This window comes from Nycticebus coucang, unplaced genomic scaffold (assembly GCF_027406575.1).
Source record: "Nycticebus coucang isolate mNycCou1 unplaced genomic scaffold, mNycCou1.pri scaffold_75, whole genome shotgun sequence".
NCBI lineage: Eukaryota > Metazoa > Chordata > Mammalia > Primates > Lorisidae > Nycticebus > Nycticebus coucang.
Window position 1 is genome coordinate 419,907 of NW_026515590.1, and position 4,854 is coordinate 424,760.

Here is a 4,854-nt window from a genome sequence, read left to right on the forward strand (position 1 = left end):
GGAACCATCAGTTCCCTGCTAATGACAATCTCCTCTTATGACTGCTGGGAGGAGGGGTAAGAGGCTTATGGGGGGAAAAGGTGTCAGAATTGTTGAACCAGGTGTCTGGTGAGGTGCTATCTAAGTAAGGAAGACACTTAGTGGTGATACTTCATGGTGAGTTTTATTATTTTATTTTATTTTATTTATTTATTTATTTATTTATTTATTTGAGACAGTGTCTCACTATGTTGCCCTGGGTAGAGTGCTGTGGTGTCACAGCTCACAGCAACCTCAAGTGCTTGGGTTTAAGCGATTCTCCTGCCTCAGCCTCCCAAGCAGCTGGGACTACAGGCGCCCGCCACAACACCTGGCTCTTTTTTGGCTGGAGTTTGGCAGGCCCGGGCTGAATTTGAACCCGCCAGCTGCACTGTATGTAGCTGGCACCTAGCCACTGAGCTACAGGCACCGAGCCCATAGTGAGTTTTTAAAAGTCAGCAGAACCTCCCTGTGATTCTAATTTCCTGAGCCCAAGAGAAACCAAACCCAAACCCAGCCTCAAGATGCACATCCTTGGCTCACGAAGAAGCCACATCTGAAAGAGATTCTGGTGCCTTCTTTCTTCCTGTTTCCATGAAACCCATTTTGAAATATTGCAAAAAACTGGGGATTTCTTTCCAAGTCCCCATAATCAGAAAAATACCAGCATGTGCTTTTGAAAAAGGGCCACTCAATTCTTAACCAAGACAAGAAATTACAGTAAAACCTCCATACTTGACCACCTCTTTAAGTTGACCTAATTTTCATAGACTGGACATGTGTCACATGACGTATCACACAGTAGGCCTAGTGCCTGACGTTGACTACTGGGTGTGTTTGGGTGGTCAGTTTACAGAGGCTCTACTGGGTTTACTTTGAGAAACAGATAATGATTAATTTTTCAATGAACTAATGGATGTTTGCTCAGAAAAATGTAACCCAAATAAGGTTTATCCTTCTATATATAATTTAGCATAGCCAAATCTCCAGCAACATATCGTTATAACTTTAGAAAAGAAAGGTAATGATAAGTAGATAAGCTTACGTTCCTGCTGTAAATGTGATGTTTATGTTATAATGCAGAACAAACCCTAAGGCTCTTACAAGATGCACCTACTGCACAAGAAAAAGCAAGGCTTGGAACTCAGCCTGGACTGAGCAGGGCCCTGGACGCTGAAGATCAAGAACTAAGTCTTCAATTATGTGACAAGTATGTTAACATTCTCAGAGTGTTCGCAATCTTAAAGTACTATGCTTTTATTTTTCGTTTCTTCATCCCCTAGTTCTGGTTCCACAGTGTCTGTCTTTCAGCCACTTACAAATAGTTTTGCTAATGCCCATGCTTTCTAGCACCTGGTCAGGCCAGTGTGTGATTTCTGTTTCTACTGTAGCACAAGACGAATGGTGCTTTGGAAACCACCATTCAACTGTAGGCAGTTGATACTGTTGAAGTGTAAAGCTGATGATGGTCCTTAGACTTCGCTCTTTGTTGGAGCTCAAAACAGGATGGTACTCTGAATTCAGAACATCCCATGTTCAGTCGTAGAATTCTAAAAACCTAAATAGGGGTTGTAAATTGACCAGTGGTCCTGTAAAATGTGTGTTAATATTTCTCCCAAGGAAAAAAATGCTGTGAATTCCTAATGAGACATTCTGGGGTTACTCCAATGTAAATGGCCACCATCTGCTCTTTCGGTTCATGAATTACATGTTGGGGGCCAGATCAAAACTTGAACTGTGGCAAACCTTTAAGGCCATTGGCTCATGTAAGTTCCCTAGGGGGAAGAATTTGCATAAAATGAGAACTCAAAGCAACCATCAAAATGTTCCCTACACCATTCAATGTCCCTCCCACCTCTAAGGCATGAAATGGGGTGTCAATTGCTGGTATGTAAGCCTTCAGTTTTCTTTTCTTTTCTTTTTTTTTAATTAAGTCAAATACCCATAGATCATGAATACATTTATGCATATGTGGGGTACAACGTGTTGGGTTTTTTTTTAATATACAATCTGACATGGTTAGATCAAACCAATCAACATAGCTTTCACCTCATTTACTTGATTATTGTGTTAAGACATTTATGTTCTACACTTGACAGATTTGACTTGTACCCTTGACATATGCTCCATAGGTGCGGTCCCATCATTTACCCTCCTTCTATCAAACCTCCCCCCTCCCCTCCCTTCCCACTCCATTTCTCTCCTTCATCCTGGGCTATAGTTGTGTTCTATCTTTCATAAGAAAGTGTGAGTAAATATAAGTAGGTTTCCTAGAAGTACTGAGTACATTGGATACTTTTTCCTCCATTCTTGAGATACTTTATGCAGAAGAATATGTTCCAGGTCCCTCCATGTAAACATAAAGCCTTAAAGATGGTAAAGGCTCCATCTTTTTTAAGGCTGCATAGTATTCCATGGTATACATATACCACAATTTATTAATCCATTCATGGGCCAATGGGCATTTGGGCTTCTTCCATGACTTGGCTATTACGAGCCTTCAGTTTTCTTTAAATTTGCTTATGGGCTCGTAAGTATCTAAGAGATGGTAATCAGTAAGTATTGTAGAAAAGCACACAAGTCAATATCTACTGCATATAAATCTAATACTCAGGATATACCAATAACCAATCTAATACTCAGGATATACCAATACCAATGTATCAAAAGATGATACAAATCACATTGAATACCTCTTATAATTACAGAAGTCAAACATGACTTGAGTATTACAAATTTAAGACAGTTTTTTCCTTTTTTAAAGTGTATATACACTTTTTTGGCACCCCGTGTATATTTAATTTTACCTTTAAGCAGGCTTGTTATTATAGATAGGCACTTGGGTCCCCATTATCACAGTCTATTCACCGAGATAGTGCACAGCCTGCTTTCCAGCCTTTCTCTTGTTGGGTGGAGAACCATGTAGTCTCGGGACAAAGGTGTCAGAGATCCCTGAGCCTGACCTGAGTGGACGTGGGTTTCCTGCGATGGCAGGTCCTCCTGCAGGGCCAGGAGTCTTTCACTGGTTCAGGCGTGAGCCCCTCTATGGAGAACATGACACCCTGCCAGCCTGTCCAGGAACAGTTCCTACTATAGGATGGGCTGCAGATGCCGCTGGGATTTGACAACCACGTAATTCTATTTCTTTTCCCCACCTACTTCTTGCTCTCAGTGCAGAGAAAGGGAAGCATCTCGTTTATATATAAACATAATACACAGAGAGGGAGATTTATTTTAAGGAATTACCTCATGTGATTATGGGAACTGGCAAGTTTGGAAAAGCCAGCAAGTTAGAAATTCAGGTAAGCATTAATGTTGCAGTCAGTCTTGAATCTGAACCTTATGGGGCAGCAGGCTGGAAACCCAGGCAGGGTTTCGACATGGCAGTCTTAAAGAGAATCCCTTGCGGGCGGCGCCTGTGGCTCAGTCAGTAAGGTGCGGGCCCCATATACCGAGGGTGGTGGGTTCAAACCCGGCCCCGGCCAAACTGCAATCAAAAAATAGCCGGGCGTTGTGGCGGGCGCCTCTAGTCCCAGCTACTCAGGAGGCTGAGGCAGGAGAATCACTTAAGCCCAGGAGTTGGAAGTTGCTGTGAGCTGTGTGAGGCCACGGCACTCTACCCAGGGCCATAAAGTGAGACTCTGTCTCTCCAAAAAAAAAAAAAAAAAAAGAGAGAGAGAGAATTCCTTGCTCAGGAAACAGTCTTTGCTTGTAAGGACCTTCTCCTGGTTGTATAAGGCCTGCACATATTCTGGAGGGCAACCTACTTTACTCAAAGTCCACTGATTTACATATTAATCAGATCTAAAAAATACTTTCACAGCTACCTATAGATTGGTGTTTGACCAAACAGCTGGGCACCACAGCTGAGCCAAGTTGACACATAAAATGAAGGATCACAAGTGTTGTATTGCCTTGGATGTATTGCCTTGGACAAGCTGCTTAAGCTTTCTGTGCCTCAGATTCTCATCTGGAAATTGAGGCTAATGCTCCAAATTACTCTATGGCCGGCACTCCAAGCACTTTGAGCGCTTAGAGTAATTGAATCAACACTCCACAAGCTTTATTTTCCTATGTAGCTCCTCTTTACTCTGATAATTCAGACAATTGTCCAATCCAAAGATTTCAGAATTTTCTCTATGCAGCTAGTCCCTGAATACTAGGCATGCTGATTAAGCTCATCCCAGCACTACCTCTGCACCCAGTTTGCCTGGGCCTGATTCTGCATCACTCCCCAGGAGTACCTGAGATCTGTGTTCCGAATTAACAAACACAGTGGATCGTCTCAGATTCTTACTTTCTGTCTTATATGAAAACGTGATATCTTAATTATTATTCTTTTTATTAATTTTTTTTGGAATTTTTTAATTAATATTTTATTATTTATTTATTTAAGAGACAGTGTCTCACTCTGTCACCCTCGGTAGAGTGCTGTGGCATCACAGCTCACAGCAACCTCCAGCTCTCGGGTTTAGGCGATTCTCTTGCCTCAGCCTCCCGGGTAGCTAGGACTACAGGCGCCCACCACAACACCCGGCTATTTTTTGTTGCAGTTTGGCCAGGGCTGGGTTCGAACCCACCACCCTCGGTATATGGGGCCGGTGCCCTACTCACTGAGCCACAGGCACTGCCAAAAAAATACTATATTTTTAAAAAACTATTTTTATTTATTTACTTCTTCAGAGATGGGGTCTCACTCTGTTGACCAGGCTGGAGCACAATGGTGTGATTGTAGCTCACTACAGCCTCAAATTCTTGGGTTCAAGTGATCCTCCCACCTCAGACTGTCAAAGCAGTGGGATTAAAAGAGTGAGCTGCTGGCCGGGCACGGTGGCT